Source organism: Molothrus aeneus, chromosome 13 (genome assembly GCF_037042795.1).
Source record: "Molothrus aeneus isolate 106 chromosome 13, BPBGC_Maene_1.0, whole genome shotgun sequence".
NCBI classification, from domain to species: domain Eukaryota; kingdom Metazoa; phylum Chordata; class Aves; order Passeriformes; family Icteridae; genus Molothrus; species Molothrus aeneus.
The window spans coordinates 409,055-420,282 of record NC_089658.1 but is presented as its reverse complement, the minus strand read 5'-3'; the positions used below and the strand labels follow the sequence as shown (position 1 = coordinate 420,282).

At 44.1% G+C, this 11,228-nt stretch overlaps 1 long non-coding RNA gene across 1 annotated transcript; it reads right to left on the bottom strand.

Moving 5' to 3' along the window:
- Window positions 1-2,660: 2,660 nt before the first annotated feature.
- On the bottom strand, window positions 2,661-10,507 carry LOC136561961 (uncharacterized). The gene is made up of 3 exons (XR_010784453.1): window positions 10,397-10,507; window positions 10,113-10,222; window positions 2,661-2,893 (listed from the first exon to the last, which is right to left on the bottom strand). It is a non-coding gene; the product is annotated as an uncharacterized lncRNA (long non-coding RNA).
- Between the last annotated feature and the right edge of the window lie 721 nt (window positions 10,508-11,228).

The window sequence follows — 11,228 nt, the reverse complement described above, 5'->3', positions numbered from 1 at the left end:
GAAGATGTGTAGGTGTGACACTGAGGGACAGGGTTTAGAGGTGGGTTTGGCAGTGCTCTGTTAAGACTAGACTCCATCTTAGAGCTATTTTCCCACCTAGATGATTCTACTGTGTCCTGAGATTCCATCTGCTCTAATATTTTTTTCCATGTAAGACCTTACGGGCACTTCAGGAGTCCATGAATGAGTTGGAGTATTAACCTATTTTTCCTAAGTTTTAGGAAGTGCATTTCTGTTTTGATTGTCCTGTCTCTGAGCCACAAAAGCCAAAGATGTGGTAGCTGTGAGCAGACACATTTTTGCCAACACAGCTGGGCTTTGGCTCCCCAGCAGCCAGTCCTGCTCAGGCTCTGGGAGCACATGTGCTCCAATACCCAGGACTGGATCCACAGCTGAGGCAACGCTGCACTTGGTGACTTCAGAGATTGTGTGTGTGAACTGATTTATGATCCTCAAGTGTGTTGTGTAGTAGCTCTTTTTTTTCCCCAGACAAGGAAATGCAGCTTCAAACATATCTGTCTTATTTATAAGCAGTTTAAACTTTACACTCAAGTTATTTTCTTCTCTTTCCCCAAGCTCATAATTTAAGGGGAAAACCATCAAAAATAAGTACATAACATAGCAGAATACAAACCCTTAAAAACTAGCAGAACCTTCAATCTCTGCTTGTTTTCTTTTATGGTATTTTGTTTTATTAATAAGGCTGCCTCTGTATTCATGACAAAATAAGAAAGCTATTTCCAATGAAACATAAGTCTTTGTTAGACATCAAATATAACTAATATTTGATGTCATAAATATTAATGACTTTCATGTCTTCAGATACTTTAGAATCAATTCCAAACATTTTTGTTTTGATTCACTCTTATTTATTTTTTCACATTGAACTGGTAGAAGGGATTTTCCCCTGTTTTCCATGGAAAATGTATCAAGTTCTGCAGCCTCCTTTTCTGTTTGAATTAAGATGTTGTTCAGTGTATTTACATGGCTGCGTCTGTTCAGCCAGGCAGAATTAGCAGTTAGGATCATGTAACAGAAATGTAGATATGATTGTAGATATGATGGCCACAAGTCCAGCTGTAAGTTAGAATTGATCCTGGGATCTCCTGGTAGAAGAGAAGGGATTGAAAGAGGCAGGCCTTTACCAGGAAATATTCAGTAGACCACATTTTCTTTGGGCATAGCACAGAGCACAACCTGTAGCCTGACATCTGTTTTCTTTGCCAATTCCTCACAGGTACTGAACAATAATTGGAATCTCAGCAACAATAAATTGATATTTGTTGCTCCTTAAAAGCAGGGCATTCCTCTTTCTAAGTGGAATAGTTCTGTCTCTAATCACAAATGTTCAGACTCAGGTTTAGGCCACAAATTCACATTTTCCTGCCCTCTAAATAAATAATGAATCATGTTACCAGTGGAATGAGTGTTGATGCAGAGAGCAGAGTCTCCCAGAGATTAGATATCTGAACCTGATAAACCTATAATAACTGGGGGGCAAGTTAAAATATCCATGCACACATGGAGGAGAGGTGATTCTTTGCCTGTAGAGGGTTGGTCTGTTCTCAGATCAAAGGAGAAAAAACTTGCAAGCCTGTGATGGGAAATGTAGGAAAACTGAAATTTGAAAAAAAACAAACCCACCCTTAAAAAAAAGTCTGAATGCTTTCAGAGCATGAAGGAAAGAAATCTCATGTTCTTTCCAAGCCTGTGGAACATCATAGCTGTTGTAAATAGGCCAGTCCCAAAGGGAGTACACATGTTCCAAATGGGAGGAGATTATTTGCTGCACCATTTTAGCATTTATCAGTAATTAATGGAAACTTGACAGGGATTTTGAGCAAAATAATTCAGTGTTTCATAAGCCCAAGATTTGGCATAAAAAATGTTTTACTTATGGTATATTCATATGGTGAGATCATAGCCAAGTTGTTAGCATTAATGAAATCCATCCTAATTCCTCTTTGTGAGATGCAATATTAATCTGCTGGTATTGAACAAGGAGTTCAAAGGAGTTAAGACAAAGAGTAGGACAAGGAGAAAATACATTTGAAAATTGCATCATTCAGATCACAAACTAGAGGCTGAACAGAATTGCTTCAATTTGGTGATGAGATTGATGTGTTACTTTGATTTTTTTAGATGGTTGTGGAGGTAGAGAATATTTCCCAGGCAATCCTAGTGACTACATGGAATTTGGTGGTATTAACTAAATTTGGAAGTTTTATCCTGGTTTGCTGAAGAAGTGAGGCTTAAAAGAATATATTTTATGCCTGTTCTCTCAACCCAAGCAATGCTGAATGTTTTGGCCAGCTTCAGTCAAAATTGAGAGAGTGAAACTTCTCTTTCTACTAATTGAGTTCCTTAGTTTTTTTAAAGTGTTCTCTTGAATGGCTTCTTAAAAGGTTGACTAGATAGAAAAGATAGGCTCAAATTAGTCCCAGAGGGAAAGCAGTCTGAACCCAAGCACTGTTCACTGTGTATGGCAGTAACAAGCCAGCCATCAGTGGAGCCTCCTCTGACAAGTCAGCAGGCAGCTCTGTTCCCTCTGCTCTTGTTGGGTAGGTTATCATACAGAAATAAGGGAGGAGGGCTCTTCAGGCAGGTGTAGTTTAGGGAACAAAGACCATTATCTGTAGGGTATCAGGTAAATTTATTCCAGTGCTTACACTAAAGTGTGCTTTTCAGTACTGCTGTCTGTCAGCCATCCCCACTGAGATCAATGGGAGATGTATTGTGGACTGAAAGGATAACAGCATAAAGAATGGGAATGTACAATCTTGAAAAGCTTCTGTGTCCAGAGAAAGATCCCTGAGTGCCAGTACTAACAGCTCCTTACAGAACTTCCAGAATGAAATCCTTGTGCTGTTCCCAACAAGGTCATGGAGAGGGCCTGTAAGAAAAAAATAAAGTTTTCTTTGTGTCTTGGTCTGGATGCTGCCACTAGTTGAGAAAACAATTAAAATCAATATTTTAGCAGATCTTTTTCAAACTGTACATTTTTCCAGTGATTTTGTGTTAATTACTCAATGCCAGCAAGTGAAAGATTAAATGGAAACATCCAAGGATAGTCTGAATCCTTTGGTTTACACAATTGTATATGCTTCATTGCATTGCTGGCTGCCTTGCAAGGAACAAATAAATAGATGGCACCAAAGTTTTGAACTGTCCACAAGGATTGAGAAATATGGTTTTATTTTGAAGCAAAACCAAAATTGGTGGCATTCTCATGTCCATTTGCTTGAGCCTAATGGGCTTGATGCTTTCTGTGCACATAGTGAGTACTTGCATACCCACCTTGGCAGCACAGGAACTTTGTACATGAATTTGTGTTTGATAGTCTTGCTCTGCACAGCTGAAATGACACCAGCTCTGCTGGGCAGAAATAAGGAGCACACAAAGCAGGCTTTGGTAGCTTGCTATAGAGATTTGTTCAGTCCATTTACTCTAGCTAAAGCAGTGTATTAGGAGGGTTTGCCTCCATACAGACAATATGAGTCAATCATAATTCCATCAGAGTAAAGAGAAGCTTTAGGCAGAATGAAAAAATATTTGTAACAAAGAAGTTTTCTCTTTTCAAATTAACATTTACCATTTACTAATGCAAAGAGAGAAAGGTAGGTTACAGTGCATGATGTAGCATGCTTGGAAGAGTGAAACATTTTCTAAGGCCCAGTGAGAGGCTGTGGTTTCGAGCTTCTGAGAGGTGAATCAGCCTCTCTGAAGCCTCATGCTGCTACTGGTACATGAATTACCTGAGCTGACACAAAAAAAATTACCAAACCCACTGCCTCAAGGGACAGGGGACAAGGGACAGTCTTTCCTCTTGTCTGACACTATGAAGAAATGGACAGGCTTGATTTGCATCCCCCACTCCAGAGAGAAAGGATTTACCATTGCTGTTCTGAGAGATACAAGCAATTCCACCTTATGCCAGGATACTCCAAGGATCCAGGCTTATATAATGATGCTTGCTGTTTTTCTGCAAGATCAGTTCCCAGCTTTCCTAAGAGGTATTTCCAGCACTCAAGTGGATGAATACTGACAGCTTCTGCTTTGTATCCTCAAAAGGATGAAGGAGAAGACAATGCTGAAAATAGTACTTAACTCTGTGCTGTTGACCTCCTACCCAACTGTGCCACATCCACATTGACAGAACCATAACCTCCCTGACTTGCATTGAGAACTAAGGAACGCATTGTTACTGACCCAAATTCATCCCATTGAGTTCCTTTGCAGCGGCATTTGACCCCAAAATTGTCCTTTTAAGCAGTATATCTTTACTTGGAAAGAAAAAAATCAGAGTTTGAGCATGGAGAAACAGTTTGGGGTTTGGCTTGTTTTATTTAGTTGCAGGAACTGACAAAGGAGAATGCTCAGGAAAATAGAATAATGTCGAGGGACTTTTGATATTCTGAACAAAAGAAAAAGCAGCACTTAGATATACACGGTCCTCAGTGCAAAGGGAGGGCTAACGAGGGATCCAGAGTGCTAGATGTCTCATGTGCTTTCTTCTTTTCTCATGTTCTGGGTGGCTGTGTGATCTGATGGCTGTCAGACTCTCCGTGGTCTGACAAGGCTTTACTTCTCTTTAGAAATGTATTTTGTTTCATAATTTATGCCTGTGACCAGTTAGGAGGAAAATGCTGTTCTCCGAAATACAACTCGGACACATCAATGCAGATAGAGAAAGAGGAGCACTTTGATAGAATTGGAGTGCTACAGGCAGCACTGGGTTGATTTTCCAATGGAGAGCCTTCATTTGAACATGCAATAGGTGCCCCTGGTGATTCCTGTGCAGTGACTTCAAAAGAGCCTGAGCTTATGGAAAAATCTCAGAGTAATGCCAAGCTGATAAAAAGACATATCTTTGTATGTCTTCTGACAGGGAAAAAGGAAATGAAAAAAAAAAAAGAAATAAACCCCTAACCCAAATTCCTCAAAAGCAAGGCTCTGCAAGATGAGCCTGTGCCTTCAAAAGACTTATCACAAACCATCTTACCATAAAGGGATTTATAATATATAAGTATATATAGGCAGTAAGAGAAATTGTAGTATCTAACTATGTACAGACAATGGAATTTACTGTTAATTGTCCCTCCTTTTGTTCACTGAAGGAGTGAGGAAGAGAACAAGGTAATTTCAGGCTGCCTGCAGCTGGTGGTGTCCATTCTGCAGACCGTGCTGGGCAGTGCTGGCTGTGTGGGGGCAGAGCAGGAGTTTCACCCTCTCGTGCTCTCGCTGCTCCTCTCTGGCCCTGCTGTCTCCCTGTGTGGACATGACCAGTCCTGTGGCTCTGATTTAGCTAAGCCCTCCCTGGAGTCCTCACAGGAATTCCTCTACCAGCTCTTTTAGTCATGCTTTCAGAAGAAAACCCACTATTAGTAAGATCTTATCAAAGGTTTTACAGTGCCTGATGCTTTGCTTACCAATCCTGGAGAACCTGAATGCTGGAGAATTTCCAATGATCTGTTTGTTGTTAGAAAAGGAGGGAGGAAATCCATTTCAGGTATTACTGATGAGAAGCAGATCATGTGGTTTCGATGCAAAAGGATTTGAAAAATTCCTCACCGTTGAGAAGGTGGAGTCAAAACATTGAAAAGATAATTACTTTAAACTTTCTAGAGTTTTGTCAAAAATATTTAGGACGGTTATTTTAGTAATGTTCAGGTAGATGAGTCCACATTTTGAAAAGTACCCTAGCATCCTAAAAATGGATGATGAGCTGTCATTTCTTCCTCCAAGGACTCAAAAACTAACCAACTAACTAAAAAAAAAAAAACCAAACCAAAACCAAACCAGCAACAACAATAACATAAAAACATCCAAACCTTGTTATAGGCAGAGTGGAACATGGTTTGGTCTGGGTTTGGCCCTTCTTTGGCAAGTTCTGCATGTGAGGCAAAAAAAAAATGGCTTCTGGCTTATGGTCTGAAAGCATTGGACTAACAGGTGAAGAAAAAATGACAAAGAATGTAGACATTTTCCACAGCTTTCAGAGTTGCCCATGACCATGCAGCATTAGGGCAGCTGTGTACAGCTGCATGTGACCTTCCATATCCACTGAATGTGACCCCAAACTGAGAGAAATATCAATTACTTACCTAATCAGAAAATCATCTGAATGCTCGGAAAAAACCTTGATAGTGGAACTCTATTTAATTCACTGGGAATTTTCTGTGGATTTTTATGCAGCTAAATTTTTACCCTGAGCCTCACCCTTAGTGTATAAGGCATTTGCAAGCATGAATTGGGTGAGCTGTGCTGTAACTACAGGACTCTAGGCCTTAGAGATGAGAAAACTCAGCAGTGATAGGGCAAGCAAGGGACAAGCTCCCCTCCTGGGGAATTGCCTGTCGAGGAACTTGTGTGTCTTCCTCTGCCATACACACTACTTGGCATTTTTAGGGAGAAACTCCTGAGCCAGTCTTGCAAATCATGAATGGCTGAATACAAGGTACTGTAAAACATCCTTTGGCTGGTGAGGAGAGCAGCTCAGGGTGGTCCAGCTTGTCCCCACGCCCATTTACATTCAGGAGTGTGTCTGCTTCCCTGAGCCACCGGAGATACCCAACCCTTCTAGATCCAGCAAAGATGAGGAAGCTCTAGCTCAATAAGGAAATGAGTATTACTATTAACAACTTCTGCAGGTGTGTAGAAATCATTCAAATCTGCTTTCATGTCTATTCGGATTCCTCTCTCTCTCAGAGTTCTCACAGATGCAAACAAAACAGCAATTTGGAACCAAATTATGTGTAACAGGGATCAGCCCTCGCTTGATCCTCTTCCCTGTTCTCCAGAGAACCTCCTTAACCTGAAAATTATGTGAGTTAATTATGAAATTATGTTCAACAAGAGCTCAAGTGCATTCAGCACAAATTGAGAAGAAACACAAACAGTTTGTGGTGTCCTTCAGCAGGTCTGTGCAGGCCTATTCCCATCCCTGTGTGTGTGGGCAGGCTCATTACTGGTGTGAATAGCCCAGCTCTGTGAAAAGCTGAGGAGAGGCAGGAGCACAGGGAGACCAGACTCAAGCTGTGTTTCAGTGGGTCCAGCACTCCAGTGGGAAAGACCTGGGGGAGCTGTTCATGCCCCATTAGCCTTCAGGGAGGGATGTCTCCAAGGCACAAAGCAAAAATGTTTTAAAGACCCCGGGATGCAGACAGCACCTTTCAGCTTCTCAGTATTCTGCTCCCAGCAGCACACATCATTAGGCTGGGATGAAAATCTGGGAGTCAGAGCCACAGAGAGAATGCCCATGCAGGAGAGAAATACAGGAAGAGATCAGAGAGAATCTGACGGTGATATTGCTCAAGTTGCTAAAAAATTGCACTTTTGTGGTGTGGAAGAGGTGGGCTTGCAACTGTGTGAAGAAATGGTTGCCAATCTGTGGCTAGCAGTGGAGAATTCCCTGCTCTGAAATGGATGCTTTGTCCACCTTGATATTCTGCAGCAGAATTTCTGGTATGACCTAACCTTTAAAGCAGCTCTTTTTGGCCAAAAGCTGGATGACTTCATGTGCTTTTATGTTCAGGTATTCCAGAAGACAGGCTCTGGTTACTTTTTGCTTGTTTCATTTGAGTTTGTATTTGTTCATGTTTAATTTGTAATACAGTGGCACTGCTGGTAATAGGAATAAATGTGCCCCCTAATTAGTAGCTTAGACTGTTAAAATATGGAACTAACATGGACTCAGGAGAACAGCCTTGGGAGCAAGAGTTCCCAGATCCTCTGGCAGGCAGCAGTTGTACTGGCGGTTTTTAAGTCTGAGAAGGCACCTTAAGCTGTCAAGGCTGTGGCTGGTGAGCCCACCTAGGAGTAGAACCAGGTCTGGGTTTTGGACTCAATCCCTACTTATTTATTGTCTATCTAGTAGTCATTAAAGCCAGCAAGGAGGATGGAAGCAGTAAACCTCAAAGTTCCTTGACGTCATCCCTGGGAAAAATGTCTACAGGTTAGTGCAAACAAGCCCAACACATGCAGGTGGTCTGTGCTGTCTGTGGTAATTGGGGGCAGTGGAAATGCTGAGCATTTTCCTGTGGTATAAGATTAGTCTTGGCTGTAATATCTCTCTGAGGAGCTGCTCCAATTAATGCAAAATACTCTACTTACTACTTAATTAATACTGAGGCCCTACAAAATAGTGCAAAATCAAGAGCCTTTATTTAGTAGTGCCTGTAGTTGTGGTGTGAGTGAACCTGTCGGACACGTTGGTGTGGCCATGTTAGGGATATGTAAGGGAGGAGGTCCAAGGCCCACCTTGGATGCCAAGGTGCTGTGCCCTGCTTTGGTTGCCTCAGTGCTGAGGGCCCCAGCAGAGAGAAGATGGCAGATAAGGCAACTTCACACATAAAACCTGCAGAAGCAAGGGCAGGGTCGCCTGGTCCTGATACAGCAGCTGGCACCCTCTGGTGCACCCCTGTGAGAAGAGTGGCCATGTCTCTGCTGCCCATTGCTTGCTCCCAGTGGCACAGATGGACACGGCTGTGCTGCCATGCCCTGTGATGTGCAGCACGGGCACAGTGCCCGGCCTCGCCTGCGGGCATAGCCCGGGCAAGGCCAGCCCTGGATAGAGGGGAGCAGCTCCCCGCACTGCCCCGGCCGCAGCCCCGCTGTGCCCCGAGGGTGGCAGCCCCGAGTGTGGCAGCCCCGAGTGTGACACTCCCGGTGTGCCCCGAGGGTGGCAGCCCCGGGTGTGGCACTCCCGGTGTGCCCCGAGGGTGGCAGTCCCGGGTGTGGCACTCCCGGTGTGCCCCGAGTGTGGCAGTCCCGGGTGTGGCACTCCCGGCGCGCCCCGAGTGTGGCAGCCCCGGGTGTGGCACTCCCGGTGTGCCCCGAGTGTGGCAGTCCCGGGTGTGGCACTCCCGCTGTGCCCCGAGGGTGGCAGCCCCGGGTGTGGCACTCCCGGCGCGCCCCGAGTGTGGCAGCCCCGGGTGTGGCACTCCCGGTGTGCCCCGAGTGTGGCAGCCCCGGGTGTGACACTCCCGCTGTGCCCCGAGGGTGGCAGCCCCGGGTGTGGCAGCCCCGAGTGTGCGCAGAGCCGCGCAGAGCAGCCGGGCAGGAGTCTCTGCCCAGGCGTTTCGAGAAGAGGCTGAAGGGGCTGCGATCCTTAGGGCAATGGGCAGCTCTTCCCTCTTTTCTCTTTGCAAATATAAACGTCACCTTCCAAACTGTACTGCGACTTCGCTGGAAAAATCTGGAACTTTTTTTTTTCCTGGTTGTTGTTGTTGTATTGTATTTTTTTCCAAGCAAGGGTGCCAGTGCAACTCGCCCCGTAGTGCAAAGGGACCCAGAAAGAGAGAAGATAAAATGAATTTAAATTCCAAAGGGGTTTCAGTGCTGGTTTCCTAGTCCCCGAGTCAGCAATGTGTTTGTGAAAATTCAGCCTTTTTGTCTCTCAGAAAAAAGGGCTAAATCTACATCGGTGGCCCAGTCTAGGTTTGCTATTCTTTGCATTTTCTATTCAAGTGAATGAGAGTGAATGAAGTGGCCTGGGACCCTTTATTTGATCTACTCAATTGCATAAAGTGACAGAATTCTAATATATTTGTTTAATGCTCTTCAATGGGGCTTTCACTTTCTAGCTTGCAAATGAAGCCTCGATCTGCAAAGTTTTGTCCTTTTTTTCTTTCTACCTTTTTTTTTTCCTGGCAGAGAGACCATATTTCATAACTTGGGCTACGGTTTGAAGTGATTTCAAGAGGAGTTTTAGACTCGAAAAGTGGGAAATAAAGAAACAGATGTGAAGTTATTGTAAATTCTTATAGTGGGCTCTGGGGCTATTGTAAACCCACTGCAGGCGGTCCAAAGCCTCTCTTTTTCATGCTGTAATTGAAACATATTAATTAGATAATTTGTTGTTAGTTTAAAAGAAACAAATACAGCCCCTCCAAGGCTTCACAGCCTCGGTTTCTTTTTGTTAACAAAAACAAAACAAAAAAACCCACAACCAACCCACAAAGTGACATTTATATTAAGATTCCGAGATAATTCGGCACTGAAGTTGATGAAGCTGCTAAGTTTTTTCTCCCTTTCCCAAGGACCACTTTTGAAAAAAGTCTGGCTCATAAAACTCCCTCTCAGGGGTCGCCGGGGAATTCTTTTCTCCCTACCTGGCACAGACCGCCCTTCCCTGCAAGGCGCGGTTCGAGAGAAAATAAATATTCTGAGTGAGAAGGAGCTGGCTGTCTTCAATAGAGGATTCAGTCCTGTGGGGTGGTGTCTTGTCACATGTCGAGGAGAGAGAAAACAAAACAAAACAAGACCACAAAAAAAAAAAAAAAAAAAAATTAAAAAAAGGAAAAAAAGAACCGCAGCCGAGAAAGGATTCACATACCATGCGCTGACATGAAGCAAACCCCCGAGCCGCCAAGCCCGGCTGGGTTCTCGGGCTTACCTTGCACCGCCGGGCTCCAACCCATCCTCCGGAAGAAAAGAGCTTTTGTCTGAAATGAACGGTGTCTTTGCATTAAGTACGCCTAGCTTATAATGTCTCGCTGGCAAATAAAAAATATATATAAAAAAAATAAGAATCCCCCGACCCCCCAGGAAATGTCCAAACAGGACAGAGGGCTCGGCCGCGGCTGCTTCCCTCGCCCCCCCATCCGCCCCTTCCCTCCGCGCTGTTTTCTGTTGCTGCTCTATTTCAGATCTGTGTTTATTGACATTGGACTTGAGCCATTAGGGAGATTTAACAAGTCAAAGCAGTAAATTCAAGCGACGCGCTGAGCCGCGTATTTGTTTGAAATCAGCATCGCAACATTTGGGGAAGCGGGCGGAGATGCGCGGAGCTGCGCGGCGGCTCCGCGGGCTGGGGGCCGCGGGAGGGAGAGGGCGCGGAGAGCAGAGGGTCCCCGGGCTGGGGCAGTCTCGGACAATCGCAGAGATAAAGGCGAAAATGGCACTTTAAACGTACGGTGGCGAGTCACACACTCGCCTTATGCAGCGAGAAACCTATCGCACCTTTTGAAAGTATTTTGCTTTGGGGTATGATCGTTTCAGATCTTTATCTCCGCCGTTACTATATGGTTTAAAAAAAATACTCTGAAAGTGCAGCTTCATCTTGTTAGTCGGGCTCGGATTTCATCTTTGAGGATTTGTTCTGACTGCTAGATCTTTAAGGAAAAAAGGGAAGGAGAAAAAGCTTCCTCGTTGTCTAAAAATGTAGGTCATCGCTTGTTTAGGAAAGTTTGTCGAGTTATGTGTCCATTGATCTGGTGATAAGTTTT